Here is a 16967-nt window from a genome sequence, read left to right as displayed (position 1 = left end):
CATGTGGGATCTTCCCAGACCGGGGCACGAACCCGTGTCCCCTGCATCGGCAGGCAGACTCTCAACCACTGCGCCACCAGGGAAGCCCAGAATTGAAGATTTTTTTAAAGAGAGTTGATTGTTCCTAGTCAAGCACCCAAAATATTCTCACTAAGAACAGAGGTTTAGCTAGTGGTTCATGTCTGGCATTGATTAACAATTGTTACAAAACCTAAGAGAGGAACTCTTTGATTTTGTTGCTTTTGTTTTTAATAATGTTTATTGGTTTTCTCATAGTGAAAGTAATCCATACTTTTTAAAGGTTATTTGGGGCTTCCCTGGTGGCACAGTGGTTGAGAATCTGCCTGCCAATGCAGGGGACATGGGTTCGAGCCCTGGTCTGGGAAGATCCCACATGCAGCCAAGCAACTAAGCCCATGCGCCACAACTACTGAGCCTGTGCTCTAGAGCCTGTGAGCCACAACTACTGAGCCTGCGAGCTGCAACTACTGAAGCCTGCACGCCTAGAGCCCGTGCTCTGCAATGAGAGAAGCCACTGCAATGAGTAGCCCGCGCACAGCAATGAAGAGTAGCCCCTACTCACCACAACTAGAGAAAGTCTGCATGAAGCAACGAAGACCCAACACAGCCAAAAATAAATTAATTAAATAAATAAATTTAAAAAATAAAAGGCTATTTGGAAAATATAGACGAGAAAAAAACCATTATCAACATTTTCACAATCTGGAAATAACCACTCTTTGTATTTTGATATGTGTTCTTTCAGGCATTTTTCCCTTGGCCTGAAAAGGGAAATAGTATATTATACATTAATATATAAAAAATATATGTTTTTATATATTATATGTATAATTTTAAAAACAACACAGGGAGCATATTACTGTTAGATTTTGTATCTTGCTTTTGAAAACTTATTATAATTTTCCGATATCCTTATTATTCTTTGAATATTCTTTGAACACATCATTGGTAATTACTGCTTAATATTCCGGGAATGCAGCACTCTATAAAAGGACTAATGGCTCCTTACATATAGCATGGGCTTTCACTTTACCATCTCACAATTGGCTCTGAGCATAAGAAGGAACTACTGCATTTTAATATATGGCAGGATCCTCGATTAGAATAATTATTAGAATATTTCTTGTTGCAACCCTTAAATAAATTCTAAAGAATTGTTTTGGATGCACAGATTGAATCAGTACATTTAATAAAGACTTTCATTTAAAATTTATACAGTACCTACTATGAACCAGGCATAACCTAATATTAATAAGGTAAACAAACAAAACAGATTGCTTACAGCTAATCTAAATCGGCTGTCTAGACATACTTGAATCCATCCCCAAACCTCGTAAATATACCATCTGCCCCTCTACTGCTGTCCTGAAGAATGAGGTCAAGACATTTACTTTTTCCGAGTCAGCTTTCCTATGTTTAAAGAAAGATTTGTGCTACCAACTGTAAACCCAGCCCTCCAGGAAGTATAATTCCTAACTCATGCAACACATAAAGAACAAAAAGTTCAGTGCATCTTGTCATGCTGGACACTGCTAACACCTGTAGCAAAGGACAGTACACCTGTCAACAAGCATACTGCAAAGAGCTCTGACCGCAACATGGCTGGGCCCTGGGGCTGCTTACAGCTCAGCGAGACAGAGCTCGCTGGGCAGAAACCTGCCCTCTCACTGAGGAGACCTGACTCAGGAAATCCTCTGCATTCCCTGAAAAGTCCATTAAGAAAGGTCAACATCACTATTATATGTCTTATTCTGCTCAAAAATTCCTTTGAAGAACACTTTATGGTGGACTTGCATTCCTTGTTTCAATATACTGGTGAGCCCACCTGAGCATACCTTTTGTTATTAGGGGTACTGATTCTTTTACAGGATGGTTTCATGTCATCACCTTTCCGGAGAGCCCCTTCCCTTTAAAAATTCTGCTGGGCGCTCTTCTGTCTCCTTTGCCCTCTCTCTCCTCCCAGTACAACCAGGCAGCCTATTGAGTCCCAGCTCTAGAAACTGTTGGTTGTCTGAATTCAAGCAAGATGACACCAGATTTACAAAGTCCAATCACTGAAGAAATTACAAAATCCAAATACACAGAAATTGTTCTGGAAGAGAATTTGCTTTGAAAGGAAAGGGATGGGAGGGACTACAAAAGAGAGCAATGGAAATGAATGTGCTGCTGCCCAAATAGGATGTAATTTTTTTGTTTGTTTTTTTGTTTTGTTTTGTTTTTGCGGTACGTGGGCCTCTCACTGTTGTGGCCTCTCCTGTTGCGGAGCACAGGCTCCGGATGCGCAGGCTCAGCGGCCATGGCTCACGGGCCCAGCCGCTCCGCGGCATGCGGGATCCTCCCGGACCGGGGAACGAACCCGTGTCCCCTGCATCGGCAGGCGGACTCTCAACCACTGCGCCACCAGGGAAGCCCAGGATGTAATTTTTAAACCATCAGTTGCTGTTAGTTAGAAAAGCAGTCGACTCAGTTTAGCACCATATTAATACTGTATTCTGTATGAAGAACTTAAATTAACAACGTGATTTAGTTATTTAGGAAGTGTTGTTGTAATTTACTCATTATAATCATACTTCTCCTAGCAGGGCTATTTTCTCAAGCAGGCACTTTAAAGGATAAGAATCATTCTTTAAGGCAAGCTTTTAAGAGCTCTCATTTAACATTTAGAATTTCAGTACATTATTTAAGTTATGATCACCCATAAGCCACACAGACCTTGTTATCCTTCTTCACCTTGGTGTATTTGCTTAAGCAGAAGCCTGGAATGAACTTGTGATACCCTTTTCTCTGCATCATTTCCATGTGGGATCAAGAAATGAAATGGACCAGAAAGATTTGAGTTGCTTGAAAGGCAAAATGGAGAGAACAAAATATCATGAACAGCACGAGCTGTCTTCTAACTAGTTTTTATTTTTTCGTCAGCTAAGGCTAAAAGGAATTTTCTATTTAGGTCTGTGGCCAAGTCAGTAAGTTTGTCAACCTGCACCAAACTTGTTTGCTAATTTTGCAACACAGTGACTATTCAAACATTTCCAAAATGCTCCATTGTATAACTGTAAAGGTGGTTTAGGCTGGGCTCAAGAGAGGGGGATGCTGTCAACCGAGGAATTTCCTCAGCACACGTGGGTTGTTGCCCTTCTCTTGGTCAGGGAGGTTTTTTTTTTGAACAGAAAAGCAGGGCCTCTCCCAGGGGCCAGGGCTGGGCAGCCCCTTAAGGCCTCATATTTGAGAGGGTCCCAAATTTAGACTTTTTGAAGTTATCATCAAATAAGGCTATTCATTAAGTCACTTGTATTATATTTGTGTTGAGGTGTTATTTTGTGGAATAGGATCATTGAAAAATTTAGACAATTTAGAAACCCCGTTCAGGAGTTTTAAAAAATTTTAAAAGTATATTTGGAGCCTCAAAAAATAGAAGTGGCCTAAGCTTCCATAGATATCTGAGAGACTCCGCTGAAGGGGAATTAGAAAATGATTCATCTCTATTTCTATGTTTACAATTAATTTGGTATATGGCTTTTGAGAGTCTTCATATTTTTCTTGTAGTCCTTATTTCTTTTTCTGTAAATTGAGATTAATAATGTCATAACTATGAAGAGAGAGACTATAGCACGCCTATGCTTCCCTCACTCTGCAGGAAGGACCTACGTGCTCAGGTCACCTATAGGATAACATGAAGTCTGCTATTTCAATGATTTAGGAAGATTTCTGCAACATTTCTGTACGGTTTTTCTTCTTTTTCTTTTTTGCATGTATTCATACTAAGAGAGATAAGGTGAAGAATTTGGAGGGCCAAAGAGTGACATCAAAAAAGATCACATCACCCTAAGCCTGAAACCCAAAAGCCAGAGAGTAAATCTTATGTTAAAAAGAAGTAACCAAAATCTTGTTTCTAACTGCAGCTGTGCTAGTGTTTTCCATTTCTAGGAGTGATTTGGTCAGACAGACGTTTACCTATAATACTATAAAAAAAAAATAGAAAAGTTGGATTAATGCACATTTTGTCCATATTTGGAAGCACTAATATTGGCTGTTGGATGAGAACAGACCTATAATCTTGGAAACTGATCTACTATACCAGATTTTGAGTTTACAAATCTAAAGCCTGGACATGATAAAATTCTCTTCTTGGAAATTAAGACATCATAAAGACACAGAAAACTTAACAAGAAACAGAAGCAAGGAAAAAGTAGGTGACCTAAAGGGAAATTGAAGTAAGGGCAAAGAAAAGTAAGTGAATACAACTAGAAAGGCGATACAAAATTATTAAAAATTAGGTCATTGTGTTTCTTAGTTGTTACTGTTGCTACCCATCTTCTTCCAATTTGACTATAAGCACATTGTATTGTATTGTATTGCCAAGTATTATTTTGTCCCATGACTAAAATTAGAAATTTAGGTACAGTCATGATGAGAACAACAGGTTGCCTTTCCCAGTGTCATTGAAAAATGCCATGATGATCTGGCTAAGGGATTTTTTTTTAATTGTTGACCAATTTTAACTTTATCCAGCTGCAACTTTCCCTTCGAAGAAATCGATGAAGGTAGAAATTTGAAACAAGAAGAGCAATGCTTTTAAGCATGGGCAAGAAAAAAACCTGATTCAATGCATGGATGTGATCTGAATCAGTTTATTTTGAGTCAGCAATTTTGTACTTTTAATAGATAACATATTGGGATATACATTCTAGGACCTTCTCTGTACTATTTGAAAAGAACAGCCACAGATTAATGGAAGGGGTCCTGAAATGGATGAGTTACCACCATATATTCTCTTTCTCTATGTAAAGGAATATGAAGATTTTATTGCAAGTTTCTTATTTCTCATAGAATGATCACATAAAATTCACAGCGTGTGTTGTGAGCTAGTGAGAGTGATAAATGGAAGCAGTAGTATAAGAAAGAGTCAAACTACCACTGACCCCACTTTAAATCCTTTCCATCTGCCTTCTCTTCTGCCATTGTTCTCAGACAGGCCAATAGCACCAAAGCTCAGCCATCAGCCAACATCCTCAGCATCCTTCTTGTCCCTATCTCTAGCTCCACCCTATCATCCCATCTTATTCCCTTCCCTGCTGATTCTATGATTTTCTTCAGAAGCTTTCAAGAGATCCTGATCGCAAAAATCTGAGTCCCAAGATTTAGCGCCTTCTACAGCCTGGACTCTTCTGTTCTATTCCGTTTTGCTCTGAAAAGTCTCTGCTGCAGCCAGGCTACTCACCGTTGCCAGAACATGCTTTTATCATGTCTACAATTTGCGTCCAGGATGCCTCTCCCTTTCCTCTCTACCCGTTGCAATCTCACCTGGACTTTAAGGCCCTCTTCTAGGTCCTTAGGCTCCCTGAAGTCGTCTTGGATGGCCTCAGCCCCTGGGGACTTTTCATCTTCTGGCATCCTATGGCGTATGGTGCAATTCTGCTAATATGTCATGTTATAATTTGGGAAGCCCGGTATCCCTTTAAGTGGACATATTTTACCGCCTGCAGACTACCCCCCTACCCTGACCAAGTTTCATATACCTGTTCTTGGTGGCATTTATATGAATTCCTTATGTGAAGGACTTGCTTCATTATTCACTACCCATATATGTTTCATTTTATTCATTTCATTTTCATTTTATTCATTTTTTTAAATTCTGTGCATATTCTGGTCCATTACCTCTTTGTACAGTGATGCTTGAACCAGATCAGAACCTAACAGAATATGTAGCATTTGCATTTTTTAAAAATCAAAAGAGAAGAATCTATTACCAAATATATATGTGAAATCACATTATGATATGATTTTAAGAAATGTTCAGGACATGAAACTATAATGTTTAAGTCTGTATTTTCCTTATGAAAGGAAAGTTACTGTGAGTTTTGTCAAGACCAGACCATACATTTCTTCATTAATTTTTGCATGTCTAAACATGCCAAATATCTAGGGGAAAAATAGTTAAATAACAAAAACGTTCCTAAGTCATTTTAATTCAGCCAACTTTTGTCAAATTAGTTTTTGCATGTGTGTATTTGATTTTTGAGTCAATGTTAGGAAAGTTCTGTGATAAGAATTTTGCAATTAGAGTAGGTTCTAAAGAAATATGAAAAGACCCTTCATAGAAGTCTCTTATGTGTACTTTTAATTTTAATCCAACACGCTAATTTGTTATAATTATTTAGTGAACTTGAAGATCAGAATTATATGGAAGCCAAAGCTTAAAATTTTAAGAGAAGTAAAGCTGTAGGTGTTTATACATTTATCTCCACCCTATTTTATATGAAGATATAGTATGAAATGGATTTCCACTATTAAATGGACTTTTACTAGAATACAAGTGTTTCATCTTCTAACAATTAGTGCAGGTTTTTCCTTTCTTAATTTTATACTTATTTATACTTATTTTTCCTTTCTTAATTTTATACTTATTTATACTTATTTATACTTAATTTTATACTTATTTTATTCTTAATTTTTTGCAAATTTGTAACTTTGCAAACAGAAGGAAATCTTAAGTTGGAAAGATTATAATTAAATGACGGAAGTAATTTGAAAAGGAATAGTCTTTAAACTTATCTGAAATTAAAATTAGTGTATTTATTATCATTTTTCCCCTAGACCATAATAATTTTTATCTGATAAGGCACAAAACTACAAGGTAACTCTGAAAAATAAAGAAGCAGCTAACTAAAAGACAAATGAATGTAAACATACCATGATAAAGTTAATAGACGAAATGGGCACATTTAAAATGGAAAAGAGAAATGGATAACTGGACGTTTTGTTTAATGTTTAATGTCTTGCATCAACTTAAGAATTTTCTACTCAAAGAACAATGTTTAGTCGGGTTTTTTTTTAGAAATAGGGAATTGACACAACTGTTGCAATCTAGCATTCCTTCTGATTGGTTATCGGATAGTTTATCCACGTTATAAATATTAAAAAGGCAAAGAACCCTTAATTCTGGATTGATTTTTAAATTTGTTTTTCTCACCTCACTTTCAGAAATAAGTCTGCTTTATACATTTTCATAACAGAATGAATTATTTGCCAACATCTTTGAACTCTTCCTCTAATACGTGGAAAGCCAAGTAGATTTTTTTGAAAGGGAGAAAATGTCTGTTTAGAAATTCTTTAAAAACTCCAAATAGTGTTTTGCTTACTCAGCACACTGCCTTTGAAATGGTAGCAGAGGCTGACAGAGCTTATGATTTCCAACCTCACGGCACCTTGAGTAACTTGGTGCTGTTGGGAGTGTCTGTTATTCTATAACATTTCCTCTGAATAAAATTGACAATTCAAAAGAAAATAACTCTTTTGCTATTCAATTAATATCTTCTATGCATTCTGATTACAACATTCATTAAGCAGTCTGACTCCGTTATTCTGGTATTATTTTTACTTTAAGTTCATAAACCTGTTGAAAAATTAACATTTTGAGATTTATCAGTCAACCAACCTATAGAATCTTCATACAGAATGACACGAATCAAGAAAAAACTTTCAGTAAGTGAGTAGTTTGTTGCATAAAAGCCAAAATTCTAAAAGCAAATAGAAATTGGTGTAACTGATGTTTAATCCAAATGTACAACAGTAAACTGATTTAGCTTCTCTTTTTTTTAAGAGCTGACGCAAGTTGGACAGAGGGAGGTGTTGGGGTGAGAGGTGGTGGTGGTGATTGGCTTATCTAGTTCACTCCCACTGGTCTTTAAATCATTGTCTAGATCCCCAAAGGTTCACATAAGTCACCTCTGCAACAGGGGTCTGCCATTCCAAACAATTCCGGAAAGATTGCACAGGACTGGATAAATAATTAAGGTAAAGCTGTTTTTACATGAACATTTGCAGTGTTAAAATAATGCTTCCTTTCTTCTTTTTATGGTATTGATTATTTATTACAAATTAAAATATTTGAAAATACTACTTGGGTAAATATTTTTTTCTCTTTAAAAAAAGCTCAATTCAATATAATGTCAGACATTGAAATTATTTACCCAGATCCTGACTGCAGTTTTCTTTTGCAGATAAGTTTAGGTGGATAATAGAAAAGGGAAACATTGCAAAACCAGCAGGTAACAAGGGTTTAGTTATTTACATTTCCTGGTTAATCGCTCTGAGGAACCAACTTAATTTGTCTTAGGAGGAAGTCTAATGTTTGAGAAGTGCATTCTCAGTGTTATAACATTAAAGGTTTTCTTTATCTTGAAAACAAAAACGCCCACAAAAATGTAGTCTAATCAAAGAAGGAACATCACATCACTGCAGCAGATGTGAAAGGCTAAATGTTTGGGCTGCATCACTGTCAAATGCAAAACAGAAGTTGTGTCTTACCTTGTCTTCTTATGTAACCATTTTAGTGAAGGAGTATTTTTGCAGCAAACTTACTAGAAGAAATTGAGAGATTGAGTAGAATATAAGCAAAGCTTTGGATTTGGAAGGACTGGAATCATTAAAAATTTGAGCTCTATTCCTCAAATTTATTAATCAGATGGGGAGAATTCTTAATGGATTTAAGTACCCTTGTATTTTGAGCTTCTTACAGAATGTATGGTGATTATTTTAATTAAATGCACAGGTGATAGCAAAACTGAGTGTTTTATAACTCAGTGAAAAGTAATTGAAATGATATATATCATATTTATGGGCAACTTGTTGGATGAAAGAATTTTTATTTTTGACGAACTAAAGAAATTTAGGTATGTTTCCTGTAAAAGATCGCCATTTATTTTACAGACCAAGATCTTCTATTTGTTGCGATTTATATTTAGATAATGTTTTGCGATTTTCTGGAAAGTCTTTATATTTATACTCCTAGGGAGTATATCAGTAACTTTTAAGTACCGAGAAATGTAGTTTTGAGAGCTAAACTGTTGAGTTTTCTTTAACCATGTTATACAGTGTGCTTTATGGGTTATTGAAGCTATTATTTTTAACACATGAGTTACTTTAAAGAAAGTAAAAAATAATTATTTTCAGAAGAAAAAAGTAACTCTGGGGGTGGTCCAGTATCTATTATATACAATGTAGACATTTTGGAACTTAGTGTATACATAATTTATGACAGATTATTAAATATCATGTATTAACATGGATAGAACAAACAGTTCACTATGTTAATTTCATATATGCTACATATTGCTGTTCATTTCTGGAAACAAACTATTGTTTGGGAAAATAGGAACTAAAATTTATGCAGGAATTTCAGATATTTCTTAACATTTCTTAACATTTAAGATGACTAGAGAATGACTAGAAAATTTGTAAGCAAAATAATGTATTCAGATTTTATGAATAGTCCTTTATACCTCATCAAAGGGCTGCTTTAATTCTTATATTAAAAAGCATGTAATATTCTTAGCAAAGGGACAAGACCTCAGCATAAGGTTATTTCTTTTAACTTTTCTAGTTCTCCCTTGATATTGTTTCTAAGCTATGTCTAAGTAGAGGAAGGGAATGAAAAATGCTAAACTATTATCACCAGCAATAGGAAGTAGTCAAGTGAATATGGTTCTGCTATTATGGCCAGTTTCTTTTCTAAGACGTACATCAGACTGAATGACAGTGAAAGCTTTTATGGAAGCTAATTTCTGTGAGAAATCATGCCGTAGGCTCATACGCCATCTGAATATCAATGTGTGACTAGAATGGCATTGTTGGGGAAATTGTTTAAGAGAATTTCACATAAAGGTAATTAGGTTTATTTCATTGTCAAACCTATGTTCATTTATCTAAGATATATTTTGGATGTGGATTTAAATCAGTTCCTTGGATGCAAGATAATTTGGCTTTTAGAAGCTGCAGGACGAGCTACTTCCTGCGCACTCAACCAAAGTGTAAACTCTGCCGCCTAAACCTGCATTTCAGAGTATGTTCATCAGAACTGGCATGAAAGACAAAACAAATAGCGATAGTGGGAAATGCTAGCTCCTTTTTCACTTTCACTTATCGGGTAAAATAAATGCTTATAAATCATGTTTCAAAGAAATGTTATGCATAATGTTTAATAACTAGAAATTGGATACAAGGAATCAGCTATTTAGGACATCTGGCTGGCTTAATAAATATGATGAAACAAAGTCTTCCAAATGGTGATAGTGTGCCAAATACCTTTGTTTCAAGTTTTGATTTTGCACCTTCATGAATGAGTGAAGTAAGATGGCAATGCAGAAGACCACTGCACCGGAATATCCAGTCTGTTTCTGCAAAATCTCCTTTGCAGAGAAACTTAACATCATTAGCTAGAAAGGCTAGACTACCAAAAGTTCTGTCAAACCAAATCTGATTTCTCTTTTAGAAGAATTTTGAAAATTCTTTGTCTAACAAAGCTGTTCTTTCTCTTGGGAACCAGAAGGGAACATTTCTATTTCACTTTGAAATATTAACCTAGAAAGCTATAACAAGAATGTGTACTTGTATCTATAAAGGAGATCATACAAAGTTGCCTTGGTCTTAGGAGAATGTATCACCAGGCACTGTGCTAGATGATGGGAATATGTATATATAGTCTACAAACCTGGCCCTGTTCCCACCTTCATGAAATTTTTTACCTATTGGAGGAGACAGTTATTTATCAAATAATCATACAACTAAACATGTAAGTGTTTTATATATGGTGAAAATAGTATAAGATTAGGTCTCAATTTTTTTATTTGTGAAGGAGTACCTACCTTGCTTACAATGTTTGTGAGAGTTTGAGAACTGTAAGGTCCTCTAACTGCCTATGGTAAATTATATGCGTGTGTAGATATTCATATGAAATACTATACACATTTGCATGCAGATGTAGGCAGTAATTAAATTCTGATGATTGGGAGAGGGAAGAGGGATTTAAATTTATTGAGGGCTTACTACAAACCACACTGTGCCATGCATAATATCATTTAAACCCTCACACTGCTTTATTCTTATTTTGCATATGGGATGACAGAAAGTCAGAAGTTAGTTAATTTGGTCAGGACTTACAACCAGTTCTATTTATCACCAAAGCCAGATTTTCTGTTCCTGTCTGGGCTTTAGTTCTCTGTAGTAGAGACAACAGCACAGAGGTGGTGTAGCACAGAGTATACTCAACCCCTCTGGACTTTCATTACCTCATCTGTAAAATGGGAATAAGAACAAAAATAGTACCCACCTCAGTAGGATGCTGTGAGAATTCAATGAGTTGATAGATGTGAAGCCCTTGTAATAATGTCTGGCATGTAGTAAGTACCATAAGAGTGTTTGACATTTTCTCTTTTGTTTTTAACCCTGGGATTAGCATTGCTTAATGTGAATGAAATTAATGATGTTCCTATGAATAAGTACAGTGTGAAATAGACTTTAGCTGAAGTCCCCAGGACTGCTGACATGTATACTCCTGTAATCCCCCAGAGGGATTGACTAAGCAAATCATGGCATGCAGGAGGGGGAGATCATTCCAGGCACAGCGACCTGAATGTGCAAATGGCCTGAGGTGGTAGAGAACTTGGGAAGTCCCTGAAATGAAAAGGAGGCCAGAGTAGCTAGTACAACGAGGTGGGGAGAGTGTGGAAGGAATGAAGCCAGAAGTGGAGGGACCATGTGGAACCTTGTGGGCATGCTGAGAATCTTAGACTTTATCCTAAGAGTAAAGTAAAGACAATAGAAGCTTTTATGCAAATAAATGACATGACCTAAGTTTTGTTTTTAAAAGATCACTCTGGATGTTGTGTGGAAAATGAATGAGGAGGGAGAAAGTAGGCAAGAAAGGACTCAAGGCATCAATTACAATTGTTGCAATTGACAATGTAAGAAATGATGGTCGCTTGGACAAGACTGATGGTGTAAGAAAGGGAAAGAAGTAGTCTAATTTGAGAAATAATTTGTTTGTAAAATCAACTAGACTTTGGAAAAGACTGGATGTAAGGGATAAACAAAATTATAATAAAAGACTGATATTTCTGATTTGAGGAGCTGTATAAATGGTGACAACTTTCTCTGGAGAGGAAATATTGGAAGAAGGGGAACTATCACAAGTTAGATTTTTAGACACGTTGAATTTAAACTACCTTTGAGATATGCAAGTGTATATCTGGACACTTGGAACTGGAGGTCACAGTAGAGGCCTGGGCCAAAGCTGTGACTTGAGGAATCCTTGGTTAATGAAGCTTTGAGAGTAGATTAAAATAGGGGGCTTATGACCTACCATTGAGGGATTCAAAGAACGAAACTTCAAAGAAAATGGTACTTTTTAAACAAACAAATGTTCTGTAAAATAATAGCAGTGTCAGTAACAAATGGAAGTTTTAAGAATTCCTAGAAGCCAGGAAGCAGATAGGGCTGGAAAACCTGTGAAAGAGAAAAGGAACAGGGGTAAACCAGGTAAATGGGCTTTCTCCAGAAGGACCCAGTAGCGGTTCCAAGTTAGGTCAATATATATAAAGAGGAGGCGTGAATCACCAACAACCATTGACCAGGTGTTCACCAAGGAGCCTTGGTTTGGACTCTTGGTCTGTTTGGGCTGCCTCTTTTGCCCAAAGGATAAGGCTGTAATCTAGTCTGAAAGAGAGCCTGAGAATGGACTCTATAATAAATACCAGGGCCTCCACAGCAGGCAAAAAGGGACAACAAGCAGGAATGGAAGCTCCGTCAAAAGGGGAAAATACATCACTGTGGTTTTTCTTCCAGAGACACCTCGCCTACAGTGCCAGCTGTGTCTGTGAGTAGGGTCCTGCGGGTGCTCTGCACACAGACCGGGTGCATAGACCCCACTTACCCAGGACCCACAAGGGAGCAACCCATCAGTGTAATGAGCCTGCAAGAGTTCAGAGAAACCCCAAGGACTAGCTTTCTAAGCTAACCAATATATTCTTCATTCACAAATATGAACAGACAACCTAGGATCGCTAAGAGTTTAAGGAAAACCAGGCATATGGAAGAGAAGGGCCAAGATTAACAAACAGAATAACTCCAGAAAAAAAGACATAATTTAGGGGACAAAAAGAGCTTTTGGAAACTTCTAATCAATAGCCTTAGAAAGGGTTGAGTAAATACTGCATCTGTAAAACAAACAAAAAAAGATGTTATGAAAAGAGAGGAAGAGACTGAACAGATTCTCAGAAATTAAAAACATGAGTGTGAAAAATAATTAGTGGGCAGGTTGAAAAATAAAATGGGTACAGATTAAAAGTAAACAATGTTTTTCTACTCTACTCTTAATACTTTCTTCTGATACCAAAAGTATGGGTTTTTCTCACACTGACAAATTCTCCCACACCAGCTGGGAGTCCTACAGTTCAGTCAGTTCTGACACTATTTCCTGGAATCAACATCAGATCCCACAGGTTAAGGGCTCAGTCCCACAAGATTGCCTCCACTTCAGATGCAATGGCAAGTCCAGACCTCCTGTACTTCTGGCCAGCTGGCTATAAATCAGATTTAATAATTTTCTAGAATTGCTCACAGAACTCAGGAAAACAGTTTACTTACTAGATTACTGGTTTATTATAAAAGGATATAATTCAGGAACTGCCAGATGGCAGAGATGCATAGGACAAAGTATGAAGGGAGGGATCTCAGAGCTTTCATGCCCTTGCCTGGTGTTCCACCCTCCTAGCACCTCCATATGATAACCAATCCAGAAGCTCTCCAAACCCCTTTAGTTAGGATTTTTTTATAGAGGCTTCATTAACTAGGCATGACTGATTAACTCACTGGCCATTAGTGAGTCCCCACCCACTCTCCTCTCCCAGGAGGTTGGAAGTGGGGCTGAAAGCTCCAACTGTCTAATCACTTGGTTGGTTCCCCTGGCAACCAGCCCCCTCATCCTTAGGGGCTTTACAAAAGTCACTTCATTAAGGTAAACTCAGGTGTGGTTGAAAGGGTCTTGTTATGAATAACAACAACAACAAAAACTCCTTTATCATTCCAGAGCTATTTCAGGAACTGGGGACAAAACCCAAATATTAATTTATTGTATTGCTTTTGGAGCTCTGTGCCGGGAATGAGGATGAAGATCAAATGTATATTTATTATTATATCACAATGTCACACAACTGAAGATCAAATTTGTTATTTTGGACATTGAGGAACTATCCCTGAACATTGAGTAATAAAGAGATGGGAAATAAAGAGAAAATCTTGGCAATAGAGATCAAGTGGTCCAATACATGACTAATACAAGTTTTAGAGAGAGGAAAGAGGTTTAAAATAGTAGAACATTTTCATGGTCAGAAGAAAGACACAAGTCTTTTCAATGAATGGTCTCTCCATGTGCGGTGTAAGATGAATTTTTAAAACTACTCACATCTAGTTACATACTGGAGAAATTTCAGATTGTGATAAGGATCCTAAAACCCTCCAAAAGAAAAAAAGTCAAAGAAATGAGAATCTGACTCGTCAGTGGAAGCTAGAAGTCAAGAGGCAAATATCTTCAACATAATGAAGGAAAGTGATTTTGAATCTAGAATTCAAACAATCAAAAAAGTTTGAGGGCAAAGTAAAGACATTTTCCAACATGACACAACTCAGAAATTCTGCTTACAAACATGGACCTATTGTGTGAAAAAAAGTTATTCAAGGCAGTATTTCAGCACAATGCAAAATGAATTGAAGAACGGAGATGGCATGGCATTCAAGAAACATTGGCAGCTGAACAAGACCCAGAGGATGTAGGAGGAAGCCGTTCAGAAAGTAAAAGAGCATGGATAATTTGCATTCAAAGTTTTAGTAATATAGGATTATATTTCCTTTATTATGTAGTCAAATATACTGTAGGTTCTTTGGGCATACTATTTACACAATCATAATGTTGTAAATACTGATTATTCATTTTCAGTGTTCAGAAACATCCTTTAGATAAATTATGATTTGTTTTACAGAATAGGATGAAATTATTATGCATCTTAACATTGTAGAAGTATTTCATGAACTGAAACAATTAGGAGGGTGGGGGAAGGAATTAGGAGTATAGAAAGAAGTATGCTAATTTCCTTATCCTTCCTAAGTGTCAGTCTAGAGTTGATAAACCAAGTCAGAGAGGTTTTAGTGAATAATTTAAATTTAGAATGACTAACTTTAAATGAAGAACTAAAAATAGTAACTGTCGTTAGTGATTGCTACTGGGAAGTGAAACTGATACTGTGTGGTGCTGAGAGAAGCCTTTGTACTCAGTTAGTACAAGTTTCTCTCTTTTTTTTTTTTTTTTTCGGGTACGCGGGCCTTTCACTGTTGTGGCCTCTCCCGTTGTGGAGCACAGGCTCCGGACGCGCAGGCTCAGCGGCCATGGCTCACGGACCCAGCCGCTCTGCGGCATGTGGGATCTTCCCGGACCGGGGCACGAACCCGTGTCCCCTGCATCGGCAGGCGGACTCTCAACCACTGCACCACCAGGGAAGCCCTCTCTTTTTTTAACTGTATGTGTGTCTTACTTCTATTCTCTCTAGTGCTTTTAACATTTCTCTCTTCATCTTTGATGTTATACACTTACACTACCTCATATTAATGAATATATTCATTTTTCTTCCTCTTGCTTGAAGTACTGTGTGTTTTTTTAAATCCTGAGAACTACTATCTTTCTTTAGTTCCCAACAATTATTTGCCATTATGTCCTTTTGGTCTCTCCCTAGTCTCATAATTTTCTCATATTAGAATAACTATTAGGGTATGTTTAACCTTCTTTTTCTCATTTTTCTTCCCCACGTCTCTTAACTTCTTTATATTTTTCTTTCTTTCTTTGGGATATAATCTGAGTGATTTCCACTGATCTGTCTTCCAGTTTCATTACTCTCCCTTCAGCTGAGTTTTTTATATGACTATACATTTTATTTTTAGAATTCTTTTTTGGCTGTTTCTCAAACTAACCTGATTTTTTTTTTTACTATGTTCTTAATCTGTGGATGTTACTTCTTATTTTGAATCTTTTATTACTTTTTATTATATTAATTTTAAAGTCCATTTTAAGTTACTTTGCAGTTTGTAGTCACTCGGGTATGAATCTTATTATTTCTTGTGCCTGCTGACACTCCTAATGAGTTTCCATGTGTGACTTGTAACTTTTGTGATTCGGGGTGTGAACTCATGTTGAGTGTGAGTTGTCTTTCACAGATGTGCTGCTGCAGCACTGGATTGTGGAGGCCTTCTCGTGTGGCTGTTTCATATTTGTCAGGGGATTTGTGGATTCCATGAATTCTGGAGCAATTTTTATGTTAGTTTCTCTACTCAGGATTTCCTTACCAAATGGGTAGTGCATGTTTCAGAACCACACATTCCAAGAGTAATAGTGTTTCTCCCAATATAACAATTCAACAAGAATTTCAATAGTAAAAATTTCAGAACCTTACCATTAATGGGTTCATAGCATCTTTTAACACAGTGCCAGTCCTTCCCTTTTCACTTTACAGTTGAGGAAAATGAGGTCAAAAAGTTAAATAACTTGTGCTGAAATCCAATAAATTAAAGGCAGAGCAGAGCCTAAAAGCTGGACCCTTTTCTTGTTAAAGTGCATTTCAACTTTATATAAATGGTGACTGAGGCTGATTCAAAGATAAACCTGTACTTGCTTTGGTTACTATTCTTAACTTTGGCTTCATGATCCAAGTGCCTGGAAAGTGGTTCCCTGAGGCTGATCCTACCCTGTGTTGCATGTTATCAAGCATTTGGGTGGTGTTAATTCTTTCATGCCCAATTAACAAATTAAAGCAGTAATTTTCTGTGTTACTGCTGGTAGAGACACTGGTAGATTCTGCCTTGGCAGATCTTCCTTTATCAACAGTTTACTATTGTCGCCCTTTTAAGTCATGCAATCTGCTTACAAATAGCTAAAGCTTCTTAAAGACTGCTGCCATGTCTTAAGATTTTTTTTTCTTCCTACAGTGACTAGCAAAGCACCTGCCACACATAGGCATTCTATAAATACCTGCTGATTAGCAATTTATTAAGAATTTTCCTTTTTCTCTTCCATTTTCTTTTTCTTTTTCTTTTTTTTTTTGTATTGGGTAATGGAACCTTTGGGG

General features: G+C 36.8%; 1 protein-coding gene across 4 annotated transcripts in view; it reads left to right on the top strand.

Moving 5' to 3' along the window:
• The window catches only part of SLC38A4 (solute carrier family 38 member 4), a 68061-nt gene that overhangs the window by 20686 nt on the left and 30408 nt on the right, over positions 1-16967 (top strand). Inside the window, exon 1 of one of the 4 annotated variants that reach the window (XM_004274420.3) lies at positions 7673-7815. The exons of 2 other annotated variants lie outside the window; for them this stretch is intronic. The gene's annotated coding sequence lies outside the window, so the exon portion shown is untranslated. Of the gene's footprint in view, positions 1-7672; positions 7816-16967 lie in introns of those variants that run through there. One more of the 4 variants, XM_049694058.1, reaches the window with a different exon arrangement.

Source organism: Orcinus orca, chromosome 11 (assembly GCF_937001465.1).
Source record: "Orcinus orca chromosome 11, mOrcOrc1.1, whole genome shotgun sequence".
Classification (NCBI taxonomy): domain Eukaryota; kingdom Metazoa; phylum Chordata; class Mammalia; order Artiodactyla; family Delphinidae; genus Orcinus; species Orcinus orca.
Note: the sequence above shows the minus strand (reverse complement) of the source record. Positions and strands in the feature narration are given on the sequence as shown.